The following is a 20,407-nucleotide window of genomic DNA, read 5'->3' as shown; positions in this document are numbered from 1 at the left end:
CTCAGTTTCCTGAGTTGCTGGGATTACAGCCATGAGTCACTATGCCTAACCAAGCATGCTTTTGTAACATATATATTGGTCATTTGAAAAATATTCACAGTTATGCAGATTTTCTAAATATTAACACATTTCATTATATAATGTCAAAATATCAACTTTAGGGGCTGAGGGTGTAGCTTAGTGGTAGAGCGTTTGCCTATAATGCACAAGGTCCTGAGTTTGAGCTCAGCACCACAAATAAAGTTGCATATGGTTTCAATGTTTCTACAGGTCTAATTAGCCCAATGCTAAATTCATGTTAAAAAAAATAACTTTGTTATTATCACTACTGATCTCATCAGAAATATTAAATATTGGGAGGTGACGAAGCTCACATTGGCAGATATGAATTTTCCACAATTCTAATTTTTGCTCATTTTATACTTGGCAATAATATTGTCAGTTCTTGAAGTAGCATACTTGATCTCTACCTTTTCAAAAAATCTTTTTAAAATATATATATATCTGTTTAATACTTAAGTTTGAATAACCATCATTTGTGTGTTATTTGTTCTTTCAAGTAAAATGATGGTCTGTGAAAACATTGGTTAATTCAATCCACAACCTAAGTAGTAGTTCACATGCTTTTGCTTGAGGTGCACAGTATACAGTAGTACTTTATGTGTACTTTCTATTCTGCCACACAAAATATTAAAGATGCATATACACGGGTCAAGATTTAATAAATAAATAAATCTTACTGCCTTTTCAAGAATATTCTTAAGTTTGTCCCTGGAGTATGTGACAGTGAAAAATATAGTGACTACCAGTACTTTTTGGTGCCACTGCTTGACTAGTGCTAAGACCAGCAGTTAGTTAACCATTTGGTTTTGCATCATCAGCACTGATGTCACTATAGTGAAAAAAAACAATGTCTTAAAATTAGTACAGAAATAGTTTTGACTTCGCAGCCTCCATTAAAGTGTCCTGGAATATCTGTGTAGTTTACTTTGAGAATCACTCCTGTGGAGTCCAAGTGTTAGGAAACTCTAGGCAAATGCTGGAAGCATCCCTAGTTCCTTTGAGTAAACACTCATCATGGTCACAGTAGGCTGTAGGAGAGAAGACAGCAACCCTTGGCATATTGTTTTGGCATCTCCCTGGGTCTTAGCATAATGTTAAAGAGCTTACTTTGTATACAAGGGGAGCTCAATAAAGCTCTGTTTATCCATACAGATTGCCTAAATGTTACATTGAGCAACGTCTTTTTTTCTGCTCTATCTTGTGAATTCTTTTTTTTTTTTTTTTTTAAATTCTCATGGTAAACACCATGTGTTTGCTTACTAATCCCTCTGCTCAAGGTTTTTTTTTAATAATTAAATTTATTTAATAGATTGTTACCCTGAGTTTTATTCTTGTAGGGGATGAGAGGTAAATCACATGGCATTTGTTCTTTTATGATCTTTGGAAAATAAGTAGTTACATAGCATACCAATGTCCACATGAGGAGGTTAGTAATATATGGCATAGGGTTTAATATTTAATAGATACTTGTAAGAAATTACTTCATTTCTTGAGCATCCTTTCATTGTCAGGTGTCATGATTTATATATACATTCATAAACACATAAAAACACACATGAACACATCTGTCAGCATGTTATTGTGTAAATAATTATATATAATACGTAACTCTGTTTCCTTTTGAGATGTGAATGCCCTATAATCTTGTCTTTTTTTTTTTTTTTTTTTTTTTTTTTTTTTTTTTGGTACATGGGATTGAACCCAGGGGCACTTAACCAATGGGTTAAGTAGATTTTATATTTTATTTAGAGGTAGGTTCTCACTGAGTTGCTTAGGGCCTTGCTCTTGCTCACTTGCTGAGGGTGGCTTTGAACTTGCAATCCTCCAGCCTCAGGTTTTGAAGCTGCTGGGATTACAGACATGAACCACTGCGACTGGCTAATCTTGTCTCTTCTGAAAGTTGTAGTGTATATCAGTTCTTAGAGCAGTGGGGGTGGTCAGATGTCTTATTTCCAACTCCTAAGATCAAACAGTAACTCCTAAATTTGCTAATGTTGATTAAATCATGCTTTCTTACTCCTTAGAGATGGTACTATGACAAGATAAGGGCATAGGAGGATGCTGATGAGTTGCTACTAAATTTACCTTTAATTTTTTTAAACTGGGTTTGAACCCCAGGGCACTCAACCACTGAGCTACATCCCCAGCCCTTTTTATGTTTTATCTGAGACAGAGTCTCACTAAATGCCCAGGCTGGCCTTGAATTTGGAATCCTCCTGCCTCATCCAAATTGCTGGGATTACAGGTGTGCACATCATTGTCCTGGGTAAATTTACTTATTTAAATCAAGGCAGATGGAAGAAAGTTATAAAAATCCACATTGCTAGTTTTTTTTTCACGTGAGAAGTGTGCTTTGGAAATCAAGAATATCCTTGTGCTTTTAGTAACTGGCCAGTGATTATTCATGTCTCTAAAATAAATAGTGATCAGAGCAGCCCGTTGTGATAGTTGCATGATTGTTGTATAGTTAAAGAGTAACATCTATATAAGGGATTAACCATAAATATGTAAGTAGCATTTTGTGTGGGAACTTCGGGTAGAGAGGGAGAGTTTTAGGTTCTTTCTAAGCCACGTGTACAGTGGGCAGCTTTTCTTTGTAGGATGCCTTCAGTGTTTCTTTTTGCTTCTAGAAAATTCTTAAGAGTGGATCCTTTTCTTTTGGGATTTTCTTACTACCCTATCAATATTTTATTTTCTTAGTGGGGTTTTGACTAGGCTGTGTGAAAGCAAACTGATTAAAGAAATTTATCTCCAAATTACCTTATTAACTCTCTTAGGGATATTTGACTACATAAATGAACTAGTGAAAGTTTAGGCTTTTAGAAGTACAATATTTATATTCTCCAGGAGATGGAGATGAGGAGGGGGCCTTTCTCTCAAATCATAGGTTAGTCTGTGTTAGAGAATTTGGGGAGTGGTGAGAACTTACCATGAGAAAGCTATTGATTTGGAGCTTTTTAGTTTGTGTATATGTATTAGGGCCAAGATTGTGTAAGGATCTGGCTCTTTTGGGAAGATGTCAGCTTTTAGGCGTTGGGAGCATGGTCTTAAAATGGTTGTGAACTTGAAAGAAAATGTAATTGGAGCATGATTTATTCAGACATGGATAGTCAGTTAAAAAAAAATCTAAGGCTTAATAATAATTCAATTTAATATTTTCTTAAAATATCTTAGAAATTTGTACCGATTACAGGTTTTCTTAAGAAACAGTCTAGTGATTTTCTTTAAGATTTATTTAAATGAAAATGAATTTCCCTTTTTTTTCTTTGGTCTCTTATGACAACCTTCTCAGTCTTTTGTCCCTTTAAAAATGTTAGGAAAGACTGGAGATGTTGTTTAGTGGTGGAGCAGTTGCCTAGCATTCACTCTAGGCCTTGGGTTTGATTCCTAACACCACCACCGCCAAAGAGAGAGAGAGAGAGAGACACTTAATGTGCTTTCTAAGTATAGTGTTTTGCCTGTTTTGTAGGCTGTCCATTTAATGGGGTCAGTGAATCCAAATTATGTATGAATGAAATAGGTGTTGGCAAACTTAAGAAAGCAGAAAAGTAAGACTGGATCTGATTATTAGTGATAACAGGAAAACCTGGCAAGGGGAAATTAATACCATCTGAGGTCAAATGTTAGACATATTTTGGGGAAAAGGTCATAGGGCAGTCTTTTTTTTTGCGGTGCTGGGGATTGAACCCAGGGCCTTGTGCTTGCCAGGTGAGCACTCTACCAACTGAGCTATCTCCCCAGCCCCATAGGGCAGTTTTGTGGGCTACTATAAATGCCTGTCCACAGCTTGATGTGGATGGTAGTTATATATATATATATATATATATATATATATATATATATATATATATATATATATCTGTAAAAATTCATCAAACTAAAATTTAAGATTTGTTCACCTTACCATATGTAAATTGTACCTCAGAAAGTAAAGTAGCTTTGATCAAATTGAAAATAAATCTTGATAGTTGTTGAGTACGGGCTATAGTTGTAATATTGTACTATTATCACTTTTTTGATAATTTGAAACATTTTATAATAAAAATGAAAAAAAAATTCTGTCACTTTGAACGTGTCAGATTATATCTGGGTTAAAGGAGCTAAGTGTCCTCCCACCCCCTGTCTTTTCATCTGTCCTTTTCCATGTTTGGAATTTTGTTTTCTTGCATATTACTAATGGGATTAGAGAATGAAGTCTTTTTTTTTTTTTTTTTTAATCCATAGATATCAGTTGTTGAAAGGGGAGAAACTTGATGTTAAAACCAACTGTAAATTGTTTTTAATTTTCAATCTGAGCAAAAAGAAGTCAGTTCATTTAGCTTTTAAATAGTACAGTAGGTTTAATTAAACACCCATTTTAAAAGTTGTATCTTTCCTAAATAGTTGCCATGTGTTTGATATTGTAAGAACTGTCTTGTAGGATGATGTTAGTGTTTCATTTTGCTTTGAGGACACTGAGGTCAAGTAACTTGTTCAAGTACTCCTGACTGAAATAGGGAGGCTCCCCCATCCTTAACCTGTACAAGGGGCCTAAGCTTCCAGTGTCAGAGTAGAAATATAAAGGTAATTATCACTCTTATTAACTGATGTTTTATTGCCACAAATGGATAACCACTACTTTAAAAGACATTCATGTACTGTTTTATGTCTTTTTTGTTTTTCTAAGAACTTGTTTTAAGTGACCTTTAAAATCTCAGAATCATTTCTAACATTAAAAAAAAAAAAAAACTTGGCAATATGACTTTATCCTTTAAAATAAAATCTGGAGTAAACCATTTATTTCCCTGTGGTATTAAAAAATTGTAGATAATTTTTTTTAAAAAGGCAAGAAATTCTCTCTTCAAACCACATCAGAACCCATGCCAACTTGGTATAGAGCCCTCACTAGAGTAGTGATGTAATAATTTGAAAGTGTACGTAGTGCAGTTGCCAAAGCTTACAGTGTTTAATTTCAACACTGTTTTACCAGAGTCCACAATTCAATATTTTTTTTTTAGTATGTATCACATTACAATCACATATTTATCTCATTTGGGGTAGCAGAAATAGAGTTCAATAACTTATGCTTTCCAAGGTAATGGTGCTGTTTTGCCTCTCACATGCTTCTGAGCTTTATTCCCCTACTAATTCCAAAGTACTTATTCTCCTGGGTAAATTCTACAAACTTGTAACAGAGAAGGGGTAGTTTGCACCTTGCCTAGTTACATTTTGCAAGGAAACCCTTCCTTTTGCATGGGTATCTATTAAGGCAGTTCCATGTGCTACATTTGATCCATTTGCCAAGTCTTAGATTCTTATCCAAAGTAAAGTATTTGGGTATGCAATTACGTAGACACATACTGGCAGGAGCATACTACCTGCTCCCCCACCCTCTTCTCTCAGAGAAAGCTCTGGGCCAGAGAAGCAAATCCAGATGTTATGGATTAAGGCTGGCACCCTCTGTTCAGAATTGTAGGTGGCACAGTTTTGTTTGTAATTGTACCAGGCTTATTCAACACCTGCTCTTGCTAACCATCATGTTGTTATAACCAGCGAGTTTGGAGTTTGCCTCCTTTCCTGAATAGAAAGGACTGCACACTTAAGTTCCATGAGATTAGCTCCCTATCATTTGAGAGAAATAAGGGAAGGCATGCAGAAGAGGTAGGCTTGCTGCTGAGACAAGAGCAGGTGCAACTGAAGCTGCAGCTCCTTAACCATACCTGGCCTTGTCTGAATTTTAAATAGAATTATTTGACATCAACATAAATAAGCCACTGTGAGCCCAATGGCACCAAACAGTGCCTTGCACAGGGGTAAGTACTCGCTGACTGTATTCAGTGTCTATTGGCCATCTTCCTTGTGTATCAGGCAGTGCACTAGATACTGGTGATAGGATTTTTTTTTTAAAGAAGTCACAGTCTGGGAAGAGGCACACACTCTTAAACATAGAATTTAGTATCTTGTTCACTTTATAAATTACCTACAGAAGCCAGTTTACAGGATTGCCTGTATGATCTAAGAACAAGCATGGGATTTCCTTTAAATTTTTAAGTATGCTTACTTGATTGTGTTTTTTGCCTCTTTAGATGCATCTTTTGACTTACCCAGGGAAGACAATATGTGGTGTTTTGGAAGGAAGAAACTATGCAATGGAGAAAGGCATTTCTAAGAAGGATTCCAGAGTTGATTATTCTGTTCTAAGTAATGTTTCTTTTACCTGAAAAGGATGAGAATGCACAAGTTTACTTAGCTGAGTCAGTTATCAGGCTGTTGTAAGGTGAGAGTAGAAGAAATGATTTCCTTCTCTCTATGGAATGTAGGCCCCTTTAACTACATTGTTATGCACTTAAGGCAGAGCCAAAAAATACATTTTCTTCACAACTGCTTATGGATGGGTGAGATCACATTTACTTAGTGATACTCTTGCTATATTGTAACTTTTTTCCTCCCATTTTTCCTCCCATTTTTTAGGATGGATATATGGACACTTTTGTTAGGCATCTTCTTAATTAGGAGAAGAATATTAAATTGCTCATGTCCAAATTCAAAACAACCTCTGACAAAATGTGTACCACTGTTTAAACAATAACAGCTAATATTTATATAGTACTTATATTTCAGGGTTTTTTTTTGTTTTTTTGTTTTTGTTTTTTTTTTTGTACCAGGGATTGAACCTAGGGTCAACCGCTGAGCCACATCCCCAGCCCTTTTTAATATTTCACTTAGAGGCAGGATCTCCCTGAGTTGCTTAGGGCCTCACTAAGTTGCTGAGGCTGGCTTTGAACTTGGGATCCTCTGCCTCGGCCCCTCAAGCGCTGGAATTATAGGTGTGCGCCACTGTGCCTGGCTTGTTTTAGGTTTTTACATGTAATACACTTAAAAGATGGGTTGTCTAATTCTTACAACAGCTAGGAAGATAGGTACTTTTTTTTTTTCTTTTATTTTTTTCATTTTGCAGATGAAAATAAGAAGGCAAAACAAGGTAAATAACTTGCTTAAGATCACACAGATAATAAGTGGCATATCCAGGAAAGGAATTCAAGAATTCTCTCTCTATACCTGTCTTAATCACTACTGGTACTGTACCATTTTACAATTTTAACACTGACTGAAGTAGAGTTTCCTAGAAGCAAGGGGTGACATATCTACCATCTGAGTAGAGTACCTCCTGTGTAGCTAGGCATTATACATGTCATTTTACTTTGTAATCTTCTGGGCCTGTGAATCCGTCCCCATTTTACAGATAATAACCAACTTAAATTTATTAGACATTGTACTAAGTGATCTACTTGTATTATCTCACCTAATGTAGACAGCAGTTCTGTGGATAATTACTACTCTCATTTTGGAAATAAGAAAACTGAAGCTAGAGAAGGTCATTTGCCTGTGGTTACATAGCTAAGGAGAAACAAAGCTAAGATTTAAATATAGGTTTGCCTGACTCAAGATCCCAATGTCTCAGCTACCACATAATTTTTGGTGGGAAGCAATAGTTAGCTAGAAATTCCATCAGTCTCAGAGCTCCTAATCTTGTTCCTCATGCCTGATTCTCACATAATTGTTGGTTGATCATTACCTTTACTTTTCTCACTTCTTCAGATACTTACGAGAGAGAAATATGTTAGATGTCAGAGATGGCCTTTTTGTCTTAAAAATAGGAGATTCTTGTCTGATGTCTTCATGAAGTGATGGCATTTATTGAGCTTGTTTTTTATTAAAGCTTTAAATTTTTAAAAAAATTTCATTTGTTAAATCATTATGGATTTCTTTCTCATATCTTCACAGGGATTTCTAGAAGTTATAGTGGGGCAATATTAAACATCTTTGAAATTCTATTTTTGAAATACTGTAGTTTATCTTGTCTCCTTAGTATTGTAAATTTTTCTTTTCCCCTAATATGTGACTGGTGTTGAAGGTTTTGTTTAAAAAAAAATTTTTTTTTCTCATAGGAACCTGCATGTGTCCCCCTAAATCTCAGTAGTTGCAGTTAGCTCTTGAATCTCATAATGTAGTTCATTCCCAGGGGCAAAGCCAAAACTAATTGCTTTAGAAATTAGCATTTTCTGTCCCTTTTCCTTTTTCCCAAATGTCTGTCTTTTTTTTTTTTTTTTTTGGTCAGTATTTCTAGATTTTCTTTTCTTTCTCTCCAATCAGTTGGTCACCAAGATTTATTATGTCTGGCTCCCAAATATCAAAATCTGATACAAGGTACTTAGCATTAATAGATTAAAAAGAAAAATGAAAAAAAATTTAAATGATCTGCTACTGAATACCCACAGACTGGCTAAATTAACAAACAAAACTTATCACACCAAAAGTGCTGATGAGAACAACTGGAACACACACTGTTGGCAGAAGTGGAGTATAAATTGGTACAAACCCTTTTGAAACTTTCAATAGCTTCTATAAACGTCAAACACAAAGCAATTCCATTTCTATGCATATGTCTACAAAAATGCATAAAGAATGCTCTGAAAGATGTGTAGAAGAATGTTTAGACAGTATTGTTTGTAATAGTCCCTAACTGGAAACAGCTAAATATCTACCACTGAAATGGATAAATAAGTTGTGGTAAAATCTGTAAAATTGAATACTGTATAGCAGTGGTAAGGACAAACTCTTACAACATGCAGCACAGTATGGACGAATCTCCTAGACAAAATGTTCAGCAAAAGAAGCCAGACAAAAAAGATTACATATAGTATGTGATTTCCCTAAAGTTCAAAAAGAGACTAAACTAATCTAAGGTGATGGAGATCAGAATAGTGGTTACTTCTAATGAGGGAATAAAATGACTGGAAGGGCACAAGGTATTCTAATCTCGATTTGTATATTGGTTCCCCAGGTGTTCCCTCTGTTAAAAAAAGTTAATTGAACTATACATTTGAAATGTATGTACTTTACTGGATTTAGACCCTTGAATTAAAGAATTTAAAAAAAAAAATTTTAATAAACTGAGCACCAGCATGTTTTAAAAGTTCGAGGGCAAGCCCAGGAATCAAGGACTTGTTAAAATACCATTAATGTTTTTGGTATAGTTACTTAAGAACGTTCTTCAAGAATGACTTTTTTCTCTATGTACTTATATTAAAGTTATAGAAGAAGTCACACCAAACTACTAATACCTTGGGTTGGGAATAGAGTTTTGTATGAAAGTAGGCAAGGTTTCACTTTTTTTTAATCCTTAAAATTTTTTTTCAGTGCTAGGGATCCAACCTAGGGCCTCATGCATGCTAAGCAAGTGCTCAATCAATGGACTGCACCCCCCAGTCCAAAGTTTTACTGTTCATTCTGTCTTAATATTTCTTACAATTGAGTTATTCTTTGATTAATATTTTAAGCATGCTCTTTATTTAAAAGAATGAATGACTTTGATGGAGGAAATGATGAATAGCATGTTAAGTGTGAGGGTGAGATATTTGGGGCCATTTGAAACTCATGGTGCCCTGCAAATCAGATCCCAATTAGCCATATTCATTTAGCAATTCAGGAAAATAGCATGAAAATAATCAACTTTTCCAAGTGTTCCCCCCCCCGCCCCGCTGCGTCTTTTTTTCAGTTGCTTAAAACACACAAAATATACTAAATTCTTTTTAAATATATGGTTCAGCAGTGTTACACACATTCACATTATTGTAACAGATGTCCAGAACTTTTTCATCTTGCCAAACTCCACATCCATTAAACAGCAGTTCCCATTTTCCCCTCTTCCCAGCTCCTGATAACTGTCATTTTACTTTGTTTCTATGAATTTGACAACTTTAGGTACCTCATATAAGTGGAATCTTAAGTTATTTGTCGGGGGCTGGGGAGATAACTCAGTTGGTAGAGTGCTTGCCTTGCAAGCATGAGGCCCTGGGTTCGATCCCTAGCACTGCAAAAAAAAAAAAAAAAAAAAAAAGTTATTCATCTTTTTTTGTGATTTCATTTAACATAATGCCCTCATACTATGTTGTAGCATGTGCTAGCCCTCTGCATCTTTACTGCTCCATTTTGGTTAGAAGACCTTATCATCATTTCATCTGATTGACTGCAAAAACTCAAATGGTCTCTTTGCCTCTGGACTTGCCTACTTTTACCCCATCTTCCACCCAGTGGCTAAATAAATGCACATTTAACTTTGTTGATAACCCAGTACCCTGACCATCTTTAGATACAGTCTAAGTACCTTAACAGGATGTGTTAAGGGTTTATGTTATTAGACATCTTTTTCTCATTGCTCTTAAACTAGGCACACCCTTTATGCTTTGTCCACTTTGAATTTCTTTTTTGTTTCGTGTTCCCAGTCAGTATTTGTTGACAGTGAAACATAACGTTTACTTAAAGCTAACTACCTCTGCATAGAGCTAACCTGAAGGCTTAACGTCAGAATGTAAAAATTTAGTAATATAATGCAGACTTTCCTATTCCTAGGCTTTTGGACCTTACCAACTAAAAATAGTGATCAAACAAAAGAATTTCAGGCAATATGCTGATTAAATTCATGTGAAAGAAGAGGTAGGGGAAAAAAGAAAATTATTTTAAGATCTTAATTGCACTGGGTCCCTTAACAAAGAAAACATTGATGATTTTTCTCTCTCACCACAAATTTTAGTGCAGTATTAATTGGGAACCTATTTGTATATTCATTCCTGTGAGTCATCGAAGTAGAAATCTAAGATGACTTTGTTGAGCAACTATACCAGTTGCTTTCTGGGGGTTCAGATAACTTTCTGGGGGTTTCTCAAGCAGAGTTTTCTCACTGCTGGATGCAGAGTGATTGTGTTTGAGAGTCACATCCATCACAAGAGTGTATTTAAAACACATTTAGGGGGAACTGACATGTAAACTCTAAAATAGAACTGAATTTACCTTTTTTTTTTTTTTTTAAATAAGTTGAATGAATTTTACTACATCAGGGCGGTAGTGACTTCGACAGCATGTACTTAATCAAGGAAGCCCCTCGAACCTCATCTTTCCCTGTTCCCCATGAACTTAAGCTGCATTGCATGTGTTTTATTTTCTTTCTTTCTTTCTTTTTTTAATGATCAAAGACTGAATTCTTTATTTGGAATGAAATAGTCTTATCTTACACAGTAGATAATAAAAAGGAATAACGTATACACATTATTAACCATAAATGAAAAGCCAGTGCAAAATGCGGCAGACAATACATCTCTAACATATTGCAAAGGCTGATACCAGGACAACAGTACTTCAGAAAGGTGCCAGCAAAATAGTGAATGTGTGAAAACAAGGAAAAATATTCTGTTTATAGGGTGCAGAAAGTCTCCCAGAATCTGACAGAGCCCATGCATCTTTGCACCCAGAATACACTTAGAGAATAATTTAACCATGACAATAGGGACTATAGAAAATGGTATATTGTGTATAAACCTGGCCTCTCTAATCGTCTCCTTATGTGCCTGGAACATTTTGACGTTTTTCAGACTGCCAGTATTTCACATATCCTCCGTGGTCTGCTGTCAACATCCACATGTCATTATGTGACCAAGTTATGGCCCTCACTGGGCTATCGTGAGCCTGTAATATTGTTTCAGAATTGAAAGTGGACTAGTCCATTCCACAAGGTGAACTCTCCACTAGAAGCTCCGGTAACCAACCGTCTTCCTTTTGGAGTCCACCTGACAACAAATACTGGACACTTAATTTGTTGATGTCTGAAAAACTTTGTTATTACTGCATTCATAGGATTATTCAACATTCCTATAGGTGGAACCAGATCATTATAGTAACCTGCATCAGGCTGAATTGCCCTCATATCTCTCTGGTCTCTTTGCCGTATTCTTTTCTCTAAATACTTAATTACAGATGGATTATAGTCTATGGTTTTTCGGTTTACAGCTTTTCTCATTCGTTTTCTATCAAAGGTAAGCTGCTGCATTGCTTGCTGCTGTGCAAAGTCAGGTCATTTATAAAACAGTTGTTGAGGTGCCTGGTGTTGGAACTGTGGCATATGGAAAAAAACGAGGAGAACCAATTTCTGTGGCCGTGGTGGTGATGTCCTTCTAGTACACTACGTCTTCTCCATCGCCACCGGTCCCCGAGCAGGGCCTTGGTTCCACCGTGCCCTCCTTTCCTGGACGGCCTGCATATGTTTTCTTGAATATCTGATTTGGTCAATAGTATCCATACTTTTGCTCACACTGCTTTTGGTGCCTGATAAACTCCCTTTTATTTTCTACAAATTGTACTTTCAAGATTCACCTTGGTTCTCTCCTTCAGGTCATCTTCCAAGTTTAAGTGCTGCTGCTGTATGCTTCCGTAACATCCTGGGCTTTCGTTAGCATAGCACCTATAATCTGTTTACAGGTTTATCTCTTCTCCTAGACTGCAAGATCATGGTAGGCAGGTTTAAGGCATTTTTATGTTTGACTTGTTATGAAATAAGTACTCAATGACTCTTTGGATAAATTGTACTGTTGTTGAGTGATGGTTAAATAAGTACCTGGCTAAATGAATATCGGAAGACCAGTATGAAAACTACTAATGAACCAATTGCTCTCTAGCCACAGATTTTTGGGCAGTTCAATCCTCGTTCCTGCATATTCTTTAGCAAACATGGAATTCTAACTGCCTTCATAAGGGAAGCAAATAAAACACTAAGGGAAAGAGAACAACTCATAACTGAACACTACTGCATCTTGGACATAGGCACTTTATCATCAAAGACTTCATTTTGCTGTTTAAGGAGCTCATTTTACTTCTGTTTTTACTTTTTCTGGAAACTTGAAGCCTCATAAATAAATGATATCTAGCTATTTTTAAAAGTTCTGTGCATAATTTAGGTTGTATACTTGATGACATTCAGAAATCTATTTTAATTGTAGGTAAAATTGCATTATATAGTCCCATATCCTTGTGATTGTAGAAACTGGTTCTTTTCAATGTTAGGAATAGGAAAAAACTTATCTAGTCTTTGACAGAAAAAAATTTAAAGGGGATAAAATATCACTGAGCCATAAAAAAGTCACACTGGTTATAGTGAAATGAAAAATCCTCAAGAACAAGACATCTGAGTTTAAATCTGGACTTCTAACAATTTTGACAATAGATAAGTCATTTCTTTCCAGTCTTCAGTGTCTCAGTGTTTTCACTGAGAAAACAGGGGACTGATAATAATAAACCTGGGCCTCTATTGAGGCCCTGTCTCAAAAAGTTAACGAAAGCATTGGGGATATAATCAGAAGCAGAATGCTGGGTTCAGTCCCCAGAAACACACACACACACACACACACACACACTCATATATGAAAAAAGAAAAAAATATTAGAAAAGCACTGCATAGTTTGATATATAACAGTCCCATAAATGGTATTTCCTATTGTTTGGGGAGATGGAGTTTCTGAAACACATTGGGTATAGGCAGATATCAGTCTTTTAGCAGATGCAAAACTTTACTAAAAATATGACTTTTGAAACTGAGCAGATGAGGTCCCATTTATGGTGCATGGAGTTACTGTGATGATTTCTTATGTAGTGCAGATATTCAGGAAACCTGAATTCTTATTTTCTATTAAGAATTCTTACTTAGCTGGGCATGGTAGCACATGCTTGTAATCCAAGCAGCTCGGGAGGCTGAGGCAGGAGGATCCCAAGTTCAGAGCCAGCCTCAGCAAAAGTGAGGGGCTAAGCAACTCAGTGAAACCCTGTCTCTAAATAAAATAAAAAATAGGGCTGGGGATGTGGCCCGGTGGATGAGTGCCACAGAGTTTAATCCCCGGTACTTAAACAAACAAACAAACAAACAAACAAATTTTTCGTATAGGACTCAAACAGGCTATATAGAGAAAATAACAAGGAAATGAAAAATGATAGTTTTATTATTCTGTTAAGTTTTTTCTTCCTGCCAGTGTTTACATTCCTCTTGACCATAGGTAAACATAACTGCACTGGTAAGAGGTAGCATGAAAGGAATCTAATTGAATTGTGTTCACTTTTTTTTCCTCTAAAGAAATTCTTATTTTTGAAAATCAGTACAGTGATCATTCAGGACAGTGTCTTGAAATATTTTCTTTCCTTTTTTCTAGCCATAGTCAGAGATGTGTTATTTCGACAATTAGGCAGGGCAAAGGTTGTATGATTTAAGAGGATGCTAAAGAATACTCAGTGTAAGTTGTTTGGGAAAAGAGTACTTTTTAACTTTCCATCTAAATGAAATTACCTGAAGCAAAGTTGGCACTCAATAAATGTTTGTTGAATAGATAACATTCAATAAGAATTTATAGAATTTTCTATTATATTTGGAAAGTCAGAAATAAGTATCCATCTTTAAGTATAATAAGTATCCATTCATTGTTTGTGAAGCCTAAAATTTGAAAATGAGTTAGACATGAAAATGATTTTTATGTATCTTGTTTTATCAGCAGTTTTTCATGTCATTCCCCTGTCCCCTACAATGATGGGACACATTGTTGATCCATCTCATTGGTTCCAAGTAATGAAATATATCCATAAGAAAAATTGTTTTGGTTTAGTTGGTTTGTTTTTACTTATAAAGTTTTTAGAGTCTAGTGTTAAATATATATATACTTCATCCTATTAGAAGGTGTTCAACATTGCTATCAACTACCTAGCAATTATAAGGTTATAATTTGTCTCATGAGGAAGACTTCTTGTACTTTCTTGTTCTTATTTGACTTTGAGTTTTCCTTTTTGATAATTGATAAACAGAACTTTATTATATTTGGGTACCAGCTAATTATATATAGCACATTCTCAGTGTCTGTGAGCTTAGGGTGAGAGAGGTGCTATCAGTTCCTGCATCAGGGGTATAAATTAGTCAGACCACAAAAATTAGCAGAAATGTGCATAATGATTTCTATACTAAGTATGTTTATTAAAGTATTTATAATAGAGAATAACCAGAAACCATCTAGATATCTGTAAAAGCCATTTTAGTAACTTGAGAAATGCTTATAAGTAAATAAATCAAGATATAAAAATACTTAGAATTGATTCTGTTGCATATGAATCACACTAAGATGTTAATAAAGATTTTCTCTTGGGGTTATAGATCACAAATTTTTATCTTTTAAAAACAAAATCTAAATTCTCTCTCTTTATCTCTTTTTTTGTACTGGGGATTTAACCCAGGGGTGCTTTACCACTGAGCTACCTGCCTAGCCCTTTTAAAAACTTTTTATTTTGAGACAGAATCTAACTAAGTTGCCGAAGCTGGCCTTAAACTTGTGATCCTCCTGTCTTAGCCTCTCGAGTCACTGGAATTATGACATGCGCCACTACACCTGGCAAAAATCTAAAGTTTCTATACAGATTAGGTGATGTGTATAATGGCAGAAAAATTCCCAGTATTTAAAAAGTTTCTAATAAATTAAAATTAGTAGCTACAAAGTAAGACTAGAAGGAAGTTTACCAAATGTTGACAGTAGTTTTCTTTAGGTAGTGGGATTATGAATAATTTTCTTACAATTATGAATACTTTTTTGTCTTCATAATTTTCATGCTTCTCAGCCTAGTTACTGTAAGCATATAAGGTGTAAAAATATTTTATGACATATATCACTGCAATCAGCCTAAGAATTTGCCTTCAGAGAAAATTGTTACGAGACTTTTATAATAATCTTCAGAGGAAAAGAAGTGCTTTCTTCATAGCTAAGGCAGAAGTTGAGATTCCAAATCTTTTATATAGAGTTCTTTTGTACAGTTTTCAATTAAATTGCCTGAAATAGTAATACTACTACTAATACTGAAATAAAGTGCCTATCCTTTGAAATCTGTTTGGGTACAGGACCTATTTTACTGTTAACATCATGTATTCTTGCTACCTCATATTTTTGGTTTATATAGGCAGGAACTTTTTAATAGCTAGAATGTTGAGTTTTATCCATTGACAATTCTTACTCTGTTTACCCTTAACATCTGTAGCAAATATTTGAGATACATTTATGCCTTTGAGACTTATTTTAAAAACTAGATTGATTCTTTTATGCATGAATATGAAAGCAGGGTAGATAATAGTATTTTCTGCATTTGTAAAGCCATAGCTTCTGTGTTACTGTAAGATGAAATTTATGATGTTAAGACATTATGCTAGATACAAACGTTGAGTAATTTTCACAACAGCCTTATGAAGTAGTATTATTTCCCATTCTTTTGCTCCAGAGGAGAGACCTGAGATTGAGAGACAAATTTATCTGGAGTCACACAGTGAATGATCAAACTGAGACTAGATTCAAGCTTTAATGACTATAGCACCCAAGGATGGGATGTCTTGTTTACTACTAACTGTATAGTCTGTGCATATGATGGAGTTTGTCATGTAGGAAGCACTGAACAGATACCCCTTGAATGAATGAATTATGTACCTAGAAATTTGTAAAGGGTCAAGCAAAAGGATTTGTTATGATCTGGTAATATTGGATTATTCAGCGAAATGAGTCTGACAAATTATATTGCTGTTAGAAAGCCAAATGGAAGTAATTCCACAAAAATCTAGGTCACAGTGACAGATAACTAAAGGTCCTCCTTTTTTATTACAAGGGTCTAATTTGCTTCAAGTACATTTGGCAGACCTCTTTTTCAGTTTGACTCTTATATTTAGTGAACAAAGGAGCAAAATCCACATGATAATTGAGTCTTTACTAGTGAGAAAAATCTAGGTGGAAATCCATATTGTATAAACAAACTGAAATGGGAATTTCTTGATTGGGACTTTTGTATCTTGGGAGGTTCTGTGGAGGTTATATTATATTGTGTCATTGTGGCACATGTGGATGCATTGTATAGTCTCTGACAGCAAATCCCAATTGGAAAAGGTGTTAGTATTTAGATACCTTATAGGCATAAGGGTTCTGATTTGCAAGATGAATTTCCACAGAAACCCAATTATGACTCTAGCCTTCCCTTCTCTTCATAATTAACCATCTCAAATATTCTTGATTTCCAAGTGCCAGCTTGGTCATGGGTTGAATACTAGTTAGCTGTGTCATCATGGAGTCCTGGCATGCATCATCAAAGGAAATGATAAGTGCCAAGAATGTGTCTTAGGGATGAAGATGAGAGGAAATGTGTATTGCATTTAATGCTCCAGTGTGTCATAGTCTACTCTTAGAATGTCATTCCCTGTCCAGACTCCCTTTATTTCATCCCCTTCAGAAACTGTCTTGTTTTTGAGCATCCATCAATAGGAGACTCAGTTTTTATATGATAGAGGTTTACCACAGATCTTAATGCCCTTTGTGAAACCAGTCTTTGTGTTTGAACGTTTCATTTCCTTAATGACTTAACGATTCCATTGAAAAATCCATTAAGATCCTGTAGTTTAGCATATGTCTTTGCTTGACTCAAATGGAACTGAGTGTGTACATTTTCCCATTATCTTATGAATTATTTGACTTCAACAGAAGACAAAACATTTCTCCAAATCATTGAACCCATTCTCAAGGTTTCAGAACTCAGTTCCCTACCCTACGATGGGGGTTTTGGGCCTTTTTTACCTCATTTTGTAACTAATCAGCTCCATGAAGGCAGGAACTTTTTATTTTTATCATTCAACCGGGGTCCAGCCCTGTTCATGATACTTGCTGGGAGCTTAATATAATTTGTTGTTGAATGACTGGATATAGAGGGCTCTGCTTGATTTAGCAGTTAATAAGGAGACAGAACTATCTACTGAAGATCTTCAGGAACCTTTTCCATATTTTATCGATGATGGCATTCATGGAAATCCATGATAACAGACCTATTTATTTATTTATTTATTTATGCACTTATATGTATCTATTTGCTAAAGTGTTTGTGTAAAACGTGGTGGCTAGATATTGGAGAAACTGAATTTCGTGACTATCTTCTGGCAAATCTAAATTCTCGTCATTAAGTGCTATTTGTTCTTTAGGCTCTAGTATGAATGTATTTTTGGACTATAACTGGTAATAGAGGCTCAGAGAACTGACTTTTCAAAAATCACCTAGTTAGATAGTGGCAAAGCTAAGATATAAATTCATATCTAGGTCGGCCAGTTTCTGGAAGAAACACCTGTTTTAAATTTTCTACTATACCACATCGTTAAGAAACACCTACTAGCTAAGCTCGGTGGCACATGCCTGTAATCCCAGGTACTTAGGAGGCTGAGGCAGGAGGATCACAAGTTCAAGGCCAGCTTCAGCAATTTAGTGAGACCCTAAGCAACTTAGCAAGACCCTATCTCAAAATTTAAAAATTTAAAAAAGTTCTAGGCTTGTAGCTTAGTGGTTAAGCACCCCTGGTACACCTGCCCACCCCCAAAATGAAACACCTGCTATTTCTTGCTTCTACAGGATTATTTTCAAATTTAAAATGTGTCCACCGATGATGTATTTTCTCCAGAAATTCTGTAGTTTTGATTTTAAGAAAGATAAATTTTCTGCTGGTTATGGTGGCACACGTGTGCAATCCCAACTACTTGGGAAACCAGGACAGGAAGATCTCCACATTTGAGGACAACTGGGTAATTTAGTAAGATCCTGCCTCAAAATAAAAAGAGCTGTAAGTACACGCCTATAATCCCAGCAGTTTGGGAGGCTGAGGCAGGAGGATCACAAGTTCAAAGCTAGCTTTAGCAACTTAGCAAGGCCCTGAGCAACTCAGTGAGACCCTATCTCTAAATAAAATATTAAAAAGGACTAGGGATGTTGCTCAGTGGTTAAAGGCCCCTGGGTTTAATCCCCAGTTAACCCCCCCCCCCCCCCACACACACACATACACACAAAAAGAGCAGGGAATGTGATTTAGTGGTAGGGTGCTTGCCTAGCAAATCTTTTCTAAGATTTTAAATTCCTTGTATAGTGTTGACAGTTTTTACATTTATGTTTGTTTTAATTTAAATTTTAAACAGGATAGCATGTGCTCTGAATTAGCCCATTCTCTGTGTCTCGGGAAGGTCTCAGATAGCGAACTAGACCTCAAGCCTTAAAATTTTTCATAGAATCGGCATTTCCAGAGCATTTTTCCATTTGCCAAAAAAACGGCCTTAGGTGTTTTATATTCATGATCCTTGACCTTTAAAACAACCTGACAGGAAGGCATTAATATTTCTATTATGTGAATGATGAAGAGGGAAGTGACTTACTTAAGATCCCATAGTAAATAAACAATGAAGCCAGAATTCCAACACATGCTCACTTGACCCCAAGATGACACGCAGGAATAAAATAAATAGGTTGAGGATGATATCAGTCTTAAGAATCTCATCCATTCCCTTTAATGGTGGATTTGGAGTTTTAGACATGTATTCATGGAAGTCCCTTAGGTTTTTATTTATTTTTTTTTGTTGTTGTTTTTGTTTTGTTTTTTAAACTACTAAAGCCTTGAGAGGAGGTTCCACTCATTGCTTCTGGTGTTCACCATAAACCAAGTTCACAGTAATGAAAGGCCGTCAATCATTGGATATTTTGCCTGTTATCTGTACTGTTACTATAATGTAGATGGTTTAAATTTTTCTTGTTAAAAAAAAATAAAGTTCTAATTCGATGTTTCTTAAAGGATTTCCACCTAAAGTTTTCCAGTATGCTTCTGTCATCTAAATAAAACAATTCTAAAATAGCTTTTTTCCATTTTCTTGAATAGGGGTTGAGTTCCCAGTATTTGGATACTGGGTTTTTTGTTTTTTTTTTTTTTTTCCCCCTGAACTAATTTAATAGTGCACATGTACCTCTTAACTTTTTAACTATAGAGCATGGTCCTCCTGTCTGTCACCTATGCCCAGAAAAGTCTATAAATATAAGTCTTTGAACACACAGGGACTCTGTTGGTTATTTGATTCAAATATGACATGAGTTTTTCTGGCAAAGCCAAGGTGCATGGGGCAGTGGTGGGAAAGATGTCTAGTCTCCATATATTTTCATTTTATTCAGTTGAATTGCTTTGACATGGGCAATACTTATTTTCTGGCATAGTTGCCTGTGAAGGCTTGCCTTGTGTTTTGAAGTGTCTACAAAGAGTCACACTGACTGAAGGGGTAAAATGTAATAAATAATAGCTACCCTTGTTTGAATTTCTAATATGTGCTTGGCACCTTTCTAAATGCTTTATATGCTTTATATACATACTGTAGCATGGTTCTTTCCCTATTTTGCAGTTAAACATACCAAGTCTCAGAGAGGTAAGTTAGTTTGCTTTATGTCATATAGCTGATAAAGTGGATGCTGGTAATAAACTAACCCAGTTAGACTTACTTCAAGGCCCTTGCTTCCTTTTTGTTATTCCATATTGTCTATTACAGTGATGCTGTAAAGATAACTATAGAATTAGTTGCCACATGTTTATGAAGAACTTTTTGACACTAAATTAGAACCATTGTGGAACATTTTCCTTATTCTGGCCACAACTACCTGTCTGCCACTGCTCTCTTTAATATTCTTCATAA

General features: G+C 35.5%; 1 protein-coding gene and 1 pseudogene across 2 annotated transcripts in view; one reads left to right on the top strand and one right to left on the bottom strand.

The window, feature by feature from the left end:
• NR6A1 (nuclear receptor subfamily 6 group A member 1) overlaps window positions 1-20,407 on the top strand; it is a 203,910-nt gene that overhangs the window by 69,215 nt on the left and 114,288 nt on the right.
• On the bottom strand, window positions 1,731-12,385 carry LOC306644915 (pre-mRNA 3' end processing protein WDR33-like; annotated as a pseudogene). Its single transcript has 2 exons — window positions 12,353-12,385; window positions 1,731-12,047 (listed from the first exon to the last, which is right to left on the bottom strand). The product of its transcript is annotated as a pre-mRNA 3' end processing protein WDR33-like (transcript).

Source organism: Sciurus vulgaris (genome assembly GCF_902686455.1).
Source record: "Sciurus vulgaris genome assembly, chromosome: 15".
Classification (NCBI taxonomy): Eukaryota; Metazoa; Chordata; class Mammalia; order Rodentia; family Sciuridae; genus Sciurus; species Sciurus vulgaris.
The sequence above is the reverse complement of the archived record's forward strand: the minus strand, read 5'-3'. Positions and strand labels throughout refer to the sequence as shown.